Source organism: Drosophila ananassae, chromosome 2L, assembly GCF_017639315.1.
Source record: "Drosophila ananassae strain 14024-0371.13 chromosome 2L, ASM1763931v2, whole genome shotgun sequence".
Taxonomy (NCBI): Eukaryota; Metazoa; Arthropoda; class Insecta; order Diptera; family Drosophilidae; genus Drosophila; species Drosophila ananassae.
In genome coordinates this window covers 1,906,778-1,920,076 of record NC_057927.1, presented here as the reverse complement: position 1 = coordinate 1,920,076, position 13,299 = coordinate 1,906,778, and positions in this window count along the sequence as shown.

Here is a 13,299-nt window from a genome sequence, read left to right as displayed (position 1 = left end):
GCACACAACAAAAAAACTATACATTAAAGCAAACTAAAAGTATTTTTTTTTCCCTTTAAAGATACGATTTATTATCTATAGGCTTAAACAGGTCTGATTTAATAAAAATCTGTGTTATTATAAAAAAAAACAAACCGTAAATATGTTTTTTTCCTTAGTGTATGCGAAGAGAACTGTACATGAGCGGTTAACGCCATTGTTTGTGTTTAAGCCGGCGAGCCTGGCAGTCAGGTCAGCCCCTTCCCCACTTCATCTCCCATCGCCTGTCGCCGTCCCCTCAAAATCCGTCTGCCAGGCAAGCCAACGAGTCTGTTAGCCAAGCCGCAGGCTGGAGCAAAAGCTGAGGCTGAAGACAGAGCTGAAGCTGGGAATGTTGCTGAAGCCATGGACCGCAGACGAGATGCTTGTTCTGGTGGTGGCGCTGCTGGTGCATTTAGTGAAGTATTGTTTCTGCTAGATTAATCCTGTTTTAATTAAATATACACGCTGCCAGCATAAAACCAAGAGGAGGAGGAAAAAATGGCAGCGCAGCTCCGCAAAAACTCTGCACATCCAGTTTCATATCCTGGAGTCCGCACTCGGTAGTCCACGGTCCACAGTCCGTATCCCGCATCCTGCATCCCGCTTCGACTTCTGACGTCATGCAAATGTGTGAGATGCGAGCACGGAGGATGCAGGATGCTGTTGATGCTGCCGCCTCACTCGGAATGACAAAGTGACTTGACTGACTGGGCGAAATGTTTGAGAGCAGGACGAGAGTGCTGCTGCTACTGAATTCGACCTCGGGTTTATTTATTTATATTTTCATTTTTCCCCCTCTTGTTTTTCTTCTGCTTTCAAGAAAAATACTTTTTCTCACGCAGCTTGCAGTTGGTAGAGGCGCACTCGGTGTTCGCTTGTAATTTCTGTAGTAAATTAAAAATGCTGCGGTGCTATTTTTTCTTGTGCTTTTCTTATTTTTATGGAGTGCTCTACACAGAAACAGCTCGGCTCAGTTCATCTCATCTCGGGCGGGCTTTGTCATGCATGTTCTGCATTCAGGCAAATCCTAAGACCCCGCTCGAGAGCGCCGCAAGTTTTTAAGTTAATGAGCTGAAAGTTCCTTTTGCACCCAGCGACGTCTTCTGCTTACCACGAGTGCCAGAATGCGGTATACTGGCAGTGCCAGTGCCACTGGTAAAGCGCTGGCACGGCAGAGTTGGCGGCTGCCACAGCAGGTAAGTGAGGCTGGTTTTTAAAGGGAATTATTTTTTGCACTACCATACACATCTGGTAATGGAAGTGGGTCTAGAAGCATGAGTCGCAATTAAAAGGCTGTACACTAAAAAAAATTTTAAGCCATAAACCTTTAAAACCTGGTTTCTTTTTTTTTGTTTGACTTATTTTCTTACCATTACATCAACTCTTAAACTTTAAGTTTAAGACTCTAAACTTTAAGTTTGGCTTTTTTGGCTTTAACTAAAGCCAACAAAGTTTTGAAAAGTAATAAATTCAAAGCCATTTTTATATTTTTCCATGTATCCTGCCTAAATGTGTGCCGGCTTAACTTTTAGGCCAAGAGTGGTGGCTTGAAATATTTCATCATGGAAAATCCGCAGGCACTTGAACTATGCCGAAACCGCACTCCCGGCGAACTGTCAGTGGGATCAGTGGGTTCCTTCTGCTGCAGCAACACAACTTACTCATTTGGCGGGAACAGTCGGCAGCTAATCAGCGCTCGTTGGGCCACTTGAGCCGTGACTGCAAAGCCCCAACCTTTAAGCCCGGCCAAGACTCGAGACATTATTGAGTTTGTCGTGCTGCCAAAGTGCGGAACTCGCGGCGTATAGGGTGCTTCATAAACGGCTGCCGTCAAACAATCTTAACGTTTGTTGTTTGTTTCCCCCAGTCAAGCTGCTGCTGCTGCTGCTGCATTTGCAGCTCCCACTGTGCTGGCATGCAATTTCGCTCCATTAAATACGACGCGTACTTAACTGTATAAGTAAACTTCATTGCCGGAGTGCGCTACTGCGTGTACAACTGCTGCATAAGTGTGTGTAAACACATCTACGCACTCTCAGCGGTCGGTGGGCGGTGTGTGGGGGCGAGGGCGTGGCCCCATACAAGTGTCCATTAAATTTTGTCATTAATTTTCGTTTGTCCCCCGACGCTCGCAAGCTACTTTTCCCCTTTAGCCTGTTCTTTGCCATTTGCTTCCTTACTTTTTCATCATCTTATTTATTTACTGTGCCATATATAAATTAAGCAATAAATGAAATGAGGCGCATCCGACCTCACACTCCCCTCTCCGTACTACTCCTGATGCCATTCAGTTGCAAATTTGTCGGTGAGCCTTTCGAATTTCAGTGGAAATTGCAACTTTTGCCATTCATAATGCCCAACTGTATATGACACTCGGAAAAAATACAGAAAAAATATACACATTTATTCCATTCCAGTAGACATATTTGGCAAAAAGAAACAAATGCACATCTGATGTTATATTTCTTATTGGTTTAGAATCCATTTGTTGGCTTAGTTTGGTTTTTGTGGGCTTGATGATTTTCACAAAATAAATATATACATACATTCCCACGTACGAGAGGCACACAGCTTTTATTTATAAATCTCGTTTATTAGTTCAATTTGCTGTTGGGATAATCGATGCACTCGCCTTCAATAAAAATCAAAAACATAAATCTTCCTTCCGTTGCACGAATATTTAGATATTGCCCCAATGTATGTATTTTTGTATATTTTTATAAGCAAAAACTCAAGTACCTAAAAAAAAGTGCAAAATAAATACAAAAACAAGTGCAGATTCCATACAGAAACCTAAAATGAAAACCATTTAACTGCAGCAACGGGGTAATGGACCGTGGGATACCCTGCAAACAATTGCCAAACAATTGAGAACAATCAAAAATGCATAGAGAAACTTTCCCCGGTAATGTTTTATTTTGCTCCAACCACTTGCCCCCCAGAATCCTCATTTGGGACCAGTTGAGAAACTGAAACTAACCCAAAACAGAAACAGAAACCGAAATAGGAGCTACAGAAGTTTGACTTCTGGCGTGTACGTTTTTCTCCGGCCGGACATGTTTCTTTAAAATTACAATGACGATCAGTGGTATTTGGGTTTTTCTCTGAATTTAGTGGTTTTGATATTTTCAAAATAATGGAGTATCTGGGGAAGCATGATTTCTGAAATTTAGCAGGCACGTTGACGCCCGTGGTATCCATTTACCTTTCGGCTTGCCAATTTATTCGGTTCGCAGCAGCAAAAACTGTACAAGTGAAAAATCGCCATGAAAATGGCAAGCGCTTGGCCATGTAATAACCAAAATTGATAACAATCAATATGGCCATGTGACGGCAGTGTTGTTAGGCCCGCCCATATGCAGCTAGCACCTTGGCACGGTCCGGGCTGGTCATGTTGCGGGCGTTTAACCTGTAACCTGCCGTTGACAGGACCACGCCTCCCAATTGCCTCCCCACCACCCACCACCCACCAGCCAGCGCTCACAGCCCAAAACCTACTTATGCGAGTATCAGAGAAACGTGAACGCAAAGTGCACGCATTGAGTTTTGATTGCACCACCATACACCAAAGCGCACCACTCAACCAACCACCCGAACACCATCATGGCCAGCAACTTAGTTTATTTGAAAATGCACTTAAAATTTAATTTAAATGTAAATTTGTGCAGTGAAATGTTTTTGTGTCGAAAAAAATGTTTATGTAAACAGTGTAAGAGGACGGCAGCAGCAGCAGCAGCACCAGCACTAGCAACAGCAACATCAGCGGCAGGAGGCGACAATAGCTGGGAAAAAAAAAAAAACGTGGAATAGAATGCAAATGCAAATATTGGCACTACCGAGGGAGGTGATGGCGAAAAAAAGCGTGTGTAAGCTGCCTGCCTGCCGCCTGTCGGAGTGCGAACAAAAATGAGAGGAATTTATATGCAGATGTGAAAACATTTTGCACCCTATTCGCCGGCGACAGTCGCCAGGAGTCACAGCAGCAGCAGCAGCAACAGCAACAGTAACAGTATCAGCGGCAATGGAAACATTGGTGGCGGAATGTAAGTCCTTTCCAGCATGTGCATTCATTTTCAGGTTCTAGCCAACCAGCAAACCAGGCAGCGAGTAAGGCGTGCGTGAAATTTAATAAAGCTTAAGCTGCTGCTGCTGCTGCCTCTACCCCTGGCTCTCTTTTAACCTTTAACCCCTAGCTCCTGACTGCCAAGTCCTGACCCTGGCACACGCTACTGCTCCCGAAAATGCCAAGCGTCGACACAGTTGGTGTTGATGTTTATTAAATTTCGTTAAATTATGTAATCTTTGAGCAGAACTTGCTCAGCGGCTGCAGCCAGCAAATGCAATTCGGAACAACTTAAAAAGCAAACGCACCGCAATAAAAATGTCTTCGTCCCCCAAAACCCTCGACTGTGTCATCCATTTCCTCGCAAAATTCAGCTGTCTGCGGGTGTACACTGAGAATAATATAAATTACTTCATTTCTAATTAAATTCAACCCATAAAATTTAATTTATTTAATAAGAAATTATCTTTTATGCCAATATTTTAATCTATGCTTAGAAAGCAGGGCGTATGAGCGATATCGAATGGCTTGGAGCTCCTGTTTTAGCTTTAACTTTTAACGGCCTATTTTGTTTCAGTGTATGCGTGTGTATGTGGCTTGCACCCCTACAGCGCTGTTTTCACATTGTTGCTTCACACTAATCTTCTGTCAATGCAATGCCAGGATGAGGATGAAAGCGACAACAGCTTGCCCGGGACTTGGAGGCTTCCTCCTCCACCCCATTAACCGCCCCCGCATAGCCCTCCACCCGCACAGCTGCATAGCTTCAAAGACCAAAAAGTACAAACCGCAGCCACAAACGTTTCAATGTTGGAAGTCCAGAGCCAGACCGAAAAGCTGGAGAACTGGCAAGCTGAATCGCTTGTGGAGATGTGGATTTTTCGCGCCCAACCACCTACCCCCGCCTTCTGCACCGCGTTCTGGGCGAATCTCTGGTTTTGTCTTTAAGTGTAAAAACATTTTGCTTTTGGGCAAGCAATCCGAGTCCCAATCCCCAGTCGGATCCTCGTGCCAGTGGCAGCATGTTGTCGCCAATGTAGAAGCGTGTCACCGGCTTTGGACCGCCGATGCAGTCAAGTGCATGTGCGAGTTTGGGTGTGGGTGTGTGGTGTGGGCGGGTCTCAATTGGGCGGGTGTGCGGTGGCATGTTTGGATACGTGTGTGTTACCAGCTCGTCGGTTGTTGTGCTGTCGGTGCGGTTAATGCTTTTAGCCGCTTCCCAGACATGCACCTACCCACTCACTCCCCTACCACTGCTGATGCTGCAGCTAGCCCTCGGCCATCGGCAACACTAATGCAATATTCTTATATTTTGTTTGCCTTGTTTACTCTATTTTATTTTATTTAATTCGGTTTTGATACTCCCTTTTGGCTTTGTTTATTGGCATAACATGCAGCTGCTGCAACAATTTGTCTTGCCGTCCTGCCTCTCGGCCAGCATATGTGCTTTTTGCATGTTTTTTTCCGATTGTTTGTTTGTTGGTCCGCTTTACACTTCTTTTGTTATTGTTTTATTTAATGTAATTGCTTCTACACAGAAAAGTCCTGCAACCGCAACGGAACGACAAAATCAGCAACACCAGCAACACACAAGCAACACCAGCATCATGTAGCCCAGGGAGGAGATTTTTAATATTTCAACAACAGACGCCATTTGTCTTGTCCGCAAACTGGACAAGTATCTTGGCAGCCTGCCCTGCCCTGGTTAGACGGCCGTCTTTCGGTTACCCCAACTTACCAACTTCCCAGCTCCGGCAAATTAATTTCGTATTAGCGCACTCTGACAAATTAAAACCGCAGAGTCAACAGCCTGACAGGTTCCACATTTAAATGTTAAAATGCCCCTGCAAGCAAATCAATGGCAGTTGCCCGGGCCACAAATTATATGCAAAGTAACAACTAATAAATATTCAATGGCTGTCGCATTAATCTTTGAACACCAGCTCTGTTCGGCAGTCAGCAGGCTGCCAGTGGTAAAAAAAAGAGGAAACACATTACTAATGCCAATCTTTTAGCCCGACCCGGTCCGGCACAGTCTGTTTATGGCCCATTACTCTGGCTGGGGCCCTGGCTTCGGGGTGGACTCGGATTGATTGTTTTAGTGCACACGCTGATTTAATTAGAGCTTTAGAGGCATTCCACTGTCCAGAGATCCTTTAGAAGCTATTACTTATAGTTAATAATATTTAAATATTATTTTTTAGTATAGGAAAGAAAAAAAATTATTATTTTTGGTACAAATTGCAAAGACTAGATTTTTAGAAATTAAAAACATGCCTTTTTTCTTTTTTTCAGAAACCTGAATACCTTTTAAGTTTCAGAGTTGGAAAACAATAGCCTGGATCAGTGTGGACTTAACACCCCCGATGTCATGTTGATCCTGCCAAAGGGTATCCCCCAATCGATCCGCCTGTCCTGTCCATTTTGTAAATTTAACAAATAGTCACTGAGGTGAAAGGGGCGCGTGCTAAGGTCGTAAACAAGCAGGGCCAGGGCCAGTTGGCTCCTGGTTTCTTGTGGCTGGTCAGGAGGCCTGTTGGAACCACAATACCTGACCGACCGACCGATGGGTCTGACCTGCTTTACCTTTGTACCCTCTTACCTTTGGACACCCAAACACACACACACACACACTGAAAGTGACCATAGCGACGCTCTGGCCACTCAACAAAACCCTCAGGCACTTTTTAATCTAACAAAATCCAAAGAAACCGCACGTCGCATAAATAATGAGACTGATGAGGGTCCATTATGGGCACGTAAAACGGGGAGCGCTGCACGCTAGTTCCCTCCACCTCCACCTTTGGAGGTGGGCACCTCCCCCCATCCCTCACATCATCATCATCGTCGAAAAAACGGAAAACGGGACGCCGCACGTAGGACGAAGGACTCAGGACGCCGGACTTTTCCGGCGGTAAAGGGAGGGGTCGTCAACAGTCAATGTTTGAGCAACGTGTTTTTAAACAGCGCTGGGGGTGATAACAGTTGAGGTCCGGCCATCGACAAGGTGATGGGGATAAAGCCAAGGATCGAGTCTGGGGACTGGGGGCAGGTCAAAAGCATGACAATGACAGCATAATTGATTTTCGAACAAAGCAAACCCAGAACAAGACAGAGACGTAGCTGAAGCAGCCACACCACGACAATTTATGAAATGGGCAAGCTATATATATATTATATATTATATATATATATTTATATAGCTATATAAATACATGAAGCTTAATATATAAATATCTGCCGACTGACCGATAGAGTTTTCCGCAAACCTACAAAGTAACACATGTCAATATAGTTTACCTCTGGAAAAACTTTGAAAAGTATTTACATAGAATCCTCAGCTTATATTAGTTCGAAAATATAGTTAAGCTTCAACCCAAAGTAGTTATTTATCTACAAAATAATATCCTTTTTGTATATGAATTTGAACATGTTTTCCTCTATTTCATTTTGATAAAATAAATCCAAAGTGGATCGACCGAGAATCATGGGTAAATATTTGCTTAATTTTTTCTTTTTTTCTTTTGCTTTGTGGATTTTGTAAAATTATTATTTATTGATGAGTATTTACCCATCGCATTTGTTAAATTTGTTTGATTTACATAACTCCTAAGAGTGGGCAGGCAAACAAATAACATGGCGAGTGGTTATTAAATACTCTGGGTTTTTGTTTTTTTTTTATTGAAGCCTTTACAACTATCTGCGATGGTTTTTGCTCGTTGGAGAAAGTTTATTGGCCAGGTGTTGGCCAATGACCACCACTTGGTTGGCTGTGCTTTATTTAAAATTTATTTAAATGAAGCCGAACGTATAAATAGCGCCACTTTAGATGCAATCAATGGCTTAAGCATTTCAACGCCGGACCCAGACCCGGACCCGGAGTCAAGATAGCAGCTTACAAGCGAGACTGAAACTGAATCGGAGACGGCGGCGGCGACGGAGACGTAGACTTAGACCGGAGTACTCGAACATGCTTCAACAAATTCAAACAGATAAAATATGCAAAAATTAATTAAATACTTGCGCTTTGCATGTTCCTTGAAAACAATTTGCCAGACACCAAGGCTCATGTCGAAGGTGACTGTGTTAGTGTCGACGGTAGACGTCCAGGTGAGTGAGTGTTAGTGTTAGTGTGCTAGTGAGTGCCTGGGAGAGAAAGAGTTAGTCCGGAAGTAGCTGAAGCTATAGACCAAGGATCGGACTGAGGGCGGGGCCGACGGGCCGGTGTTGAGTTGTAGCCGTGGCCAGCGATGTCGACGTCGGCCTGTCCAGGTGTGGAAAGTGTGCTATATAATTTGCAGCCAGTAGAGAAAAACAGAAAAACACAAAAATGGGGGAAAAAATAGTATGGAAAGCGTGCAGCAAGAGGGCAAAGGAGTAGCAGAAGCAACAACAACAACATCGATTGCAATTTACTGCCTGATGCACTTAAGAAAATTTATGCAAATACCCAAAAATACTTACTTTACTGGCCCCGGTCTGGGAGGAAGGTGTGTGTCGGGGTAAATGGGAAGAAAGGGGAAAGAACGCCTCAGCAAGGACAAACGGTATTATAGCATAAATTTTATACTGGCCAGGTCTACGAACCAAGCCAGGCCAAAAGAGACAGCAGCATGGGGCGAGACAGAGGGACCAGGGGAGCTGGGTAACCTGGCATACTAAATGAAGCAGCGCCCGCAAAACTGCAAGCGCCTGCTTCATTACTTAAGGAGAGCCCCTCCACTTTAACCTTTTCCCAACTCTTCTTTTTTTTGTTTTTCTTTGAAAAATAGTTAAGAACACAGGCAGGAGGAAAAGCAACAGTAACAGCAACAAAAAACATCACGAAATGAAGAGCAAGACGCTCGTGTTATATATGGCAAATTGAGCAAGTCGACCGCTGAGAATCCGGTAATGCCCTCAGGTCGTCAGCGGGCGAGTGAGTTATGTAACCTGGCCAAAGTAGCCAGTGGACACTGGCCGAAACTGCGGGAACAATTGCTTAGAGAGAGGCTGACTGTGTCCATCCAGCCATCCATCCCGGAGACACTGTCTTGGCTTGTTTTTTGGTCTGCTACGTGCCGCACTCTGCCACTCTTCCACTCGGCAAAGTGGGGCATAAATCAGGGCCAAGCCAGCTCAGGCTGCAAAACTGACAGCGGACAAATTTCCAACCGCCGCTTGACGCTGCACTAATTTGCCAGGCATTCGCTCATCTTGAGATCCAGCTACGGCGATGACTGAGCCAAATTGATGTGCCCGAAGCTGAAGTTGCAAGTTAAAGGCGGCAACCAGTAAGTTGCAACAAAGAGTCGCGACCGAAGCGTGTATAGTGTGGATCATCGGAGGCGGCGAAGAATACCGTGTTAACCAAATGTTTCAGCCAAGTGTTTGGGAGTTGCCCTCAAGGGCCAGAAGCCAAGACTCGAATTCAAACACACTCAACAGAAATTTCAACGAAGATACTATGCCATTTCATTAATAAGTTGTAATTCAAATATATAAATCTCAAAGCTCTCAACTCCCTAATTATTTATTTTATACATAGTCTTACTACCGAGAAACCCTGAATTCTTGTAAGAACATACAGTGCTATTTCATAGTTCATTAGTATTTTTTTTTGTGTGATTTTTAGTGCTGTTTTCAGGTCCAGCTTATTTGGCGTGCTTGTAGGCACTTGTTGGCGACTTGTGTGATGAAGTGCAGGCAGCCAGGCAGCCTGGCATCCAGGCAGGCATCCGAATCTTTCAGCTCCCTGGTCGTTGGAGCCTCGACTGTCGGCTGTTGCCACCCGCATCTTGGATGAAAGAAGAAGCTGCTGCTGCTACAGCTACCAGACTGGTTCCAGGGCCTGGTTAAATAACTTGCAGCAGGTGCTTTTTACACACATTTCCCAGCTTGTCTCGCGACACGAGAGACGCTGAGGCAGAGGACAGAAGACAGCTGCAGCCTTCGCAAGCTAAACGCACCACCACCTATGTGTACATAACTTAAGATCTATGAGGATTTGAGGTTGTTTAGTGCCATGTACGATGCAGTCGCCTTTCGGCCTTCCCTCAACATACCCATCTCTTCTAGCCCCCCACCGACTCCTTGGCCACTCTATTTGGCTTCTCCTCATAGCTTTTCTCGGCTGCTTTTCCCAGCCATACCTTTTTTGAGCTGTCCTCGTTGGCTGAAAATGTGTGATGGGGTGGTGCGCTGCTTTCTTTTTGCGGGTGATGTGTTGTGTGGCCCGCACTTAAGGTAATTTGCATTGCAGAATTTCGCAGAGCTCGGCCAGAGTCGCTGCAGCCAGCCGTATAGCCAGCCGGAGAGCCACCGAGCCAGCGAGCCAGAGAGCCAGCCAACGTGCCGGGCATGAATGAAGCAAAGTGCTACAAAGGATTATGCAAATTAATTATTTTTCGCAAGGCGCCCGCTGGTTAAAAATAGGAGAAAAAAAAGTTGGCAAAAAGAAGGCACCTAGAAAGTGTAACGACAAAATTGTGGGCGCTATACGCCCCAGGCGGCTGCCAACAATGGCCAAATAGCTACAGTCACTCCTCCATCTCAATCTCTGCGCCTCACTTCCACAGCCACTACCCCCAACCCTCGTGCTCGCCGTGCAAATCCCCTTCTGAAACTGCCTGGGAAAGTTGTTTAGTTTTTAGCAGAAAAAGCAGCAGCATCGTAGTCGTTTTTTAGTTTTGTAGTTTTTAGATTTTGGTTGAATGCATTTTAATAACCAAGTGCTCAAGGTTGGCACTTTTGATGGCATTTTATTCAGTTTTTTTTTTTGTTTTTGTTGCCGGCATAGCTGCTCTGTTTTATGCAGGCGACAACCACCCACTAACCGTGCACCACCCACTCGCCATGCACCACCCATCCATTCGCCCATTTCCACTCGCTTTAGGGGTCGTGGCACAGGTTGTAACTAACTGGGGTGCTGCAGCTATTAAATTCTACAACTAGCTCGTCTCCAGTTTCTGGTACTGCTCCTGCTGCTCCTACAGCTCCTGTAGCTCTGGCTCCTGTTCCTGGTACAGGAAAAGTTTTATTTAATGAAATGCGGCAAAAATAAAACCAAAAAATGCAAAAAGCAGAAAAATTTGAAAGGGGTTGGAGAAAAAAGCAAACCGACAGCAACAACAAACAAGCCCAATAAACATTAAAGGGAAAACTTTCCCTATTAAAATGCTACGTAAATTTCCATTTTTTCCTGTTGATGTTGATTTTCTGTGATTTTTTTTGTATTTGCTTGTTTATCTCGTGTATTGGCAAGTGTGTTTAAGCCGATTGGCCGGCCGCCGCACATGTGATGTGCATGCCGAAGTAGAAATTTAACTCACTTTGGGTGAGTTCGTGTGTGCATTGATTAGTACCTGCTCACCTACCCACCCACACTATCTTTTATTTATTTAGTATTAAATGTCCCTTACAGGTTGCATGTGGCAGTGTCAGGTGCAAGTGAGGGGGCAAGTGAATGGGTGCATTGTGCGTTGCCTTTTTGTGTTTTGATTAGTTAATTATATTTTATCTGTGTTTTGTTTTGTTGGCTTGTTTACGTACGCTTTCGGCTAGTTTTAATTAATTAAATAATTGTCGTGTAATGGCCGTGCCACCAGCACGTTTCAATTCTCGTTGCACACGCAATTGGTCGGCTCGCTGGAAAATAATGAATACGTATAGGAATATTTCAAATTCATTGACGAACTAGAAACTGTCTCTCCTGACATGAAGGATTCAATTATAAAATTAACAAAGATTTATTATTCATATAGGTCAAAGGGATTAAGCCATAAGGACTTTTTCATCTATCAGGTACGGCATTATTTGCACACACCCTGAAATTCCATAAACAATATTAAATTGTTTCCTAACTAATCGGCTCAACTTTAGACACACAGAGACCACTAGAAAATTAAATGCTCTTTTAAAAGAGCCCATTTCAATGCAGTTAGGCTTAATCTGTCATTAAAGGATTCCATTGCATTTGGATTTGAGCTCCGGATGTGGGCCATGACATATTATGTTCTGCAGTAAATGGAAACTCGGGGATTATAATCCTTTAAAATCGAATTGCCCAATCGTTCATGACCGACTGCGCCGAGAGTCGTACACAAAAGCAACAAAATTTAATTCTTTGGCAAAGTAAATAGCCGTGCGGACCCACAATATAGGGCCATAACCCAACCCCAAATGGTTGGCTGGAAATGCGATTCCCCACGCATAATGCCGAATGACTTCATGAATCCAATAAATTAATAAACTTTTCGAAATTCGCTGAGGTCACTGAGCGACGTTGCCAGGCTTTGGCATTTGCTTTTGCTTTCGCTTTTGGGAGTATGACTGTGACTGTTAGTGGGAGTAGGTGAAGCGATGGGAGTGGGAGCGGGAACTGGAGCCTGCCCCACCTTGTTCTCCTGCTTCGCACCACCACCACCAGGGTCCGCCAGGGTCCAACCCATTCACAGCACGCCCACTTCAACAGCTCCACCAACGCACATTAATCATTGAATTTTTGGTGGCCAACTCCCAGGAGAGGTCAACTCCACCGTTCACCGCTTACCGCCAACCCCTCGCCACCCGCACACCTCCCACCAATGAGGCATTTTCCTTACCTCGCCGCGCGTGAATAAAATGTACACAAAATTGACTTATTGCCGGTCAAACACCTTTCAAAAAGTGCGTCTGGGCCGCAGAGTGTGCTTTTCCCACTGTGCCCGGATGGGGGCGGTGGGAAAACTCGGCGGGTGGCGGCCCTCAAATTAAATATGAAAAACTTTTGCCACCGCGAAGCCACCGAAACGAAACCGCCGAGCCCCAAACACATTTAAAAGTGACGCAAAAACGCATGCAGGCTGCGGAGAAACTTTGGCATTAAGTCTCCCCAACTCGGGACAAGTCAATAAATTTGTACGCACCACTTCCCACTGATGGGTATCGAGAGTCGGTTTGCTGGTCGAAAATGCGCAAAAAAGTAAATACAGCTTGGTATTTTTTGAGTTTCATAAGTAAACAAATACTTGGCAAAGGAATTTTTAATATAACATTTCAAATATGTATAATATTACAAGTAGGGAGGTAGAGAATATAATTATTTGTAATAATTGTGAGATTATTGCATACAATGCAAATACAGAATTTATATTTATTTATTAACTTTGTTACGCAAATAAATCAAAAGCTGAATAAAAACGCGTGAAAGCAATAATTAAATCACATACATATGTATTAGATACATTAGCAAAGGT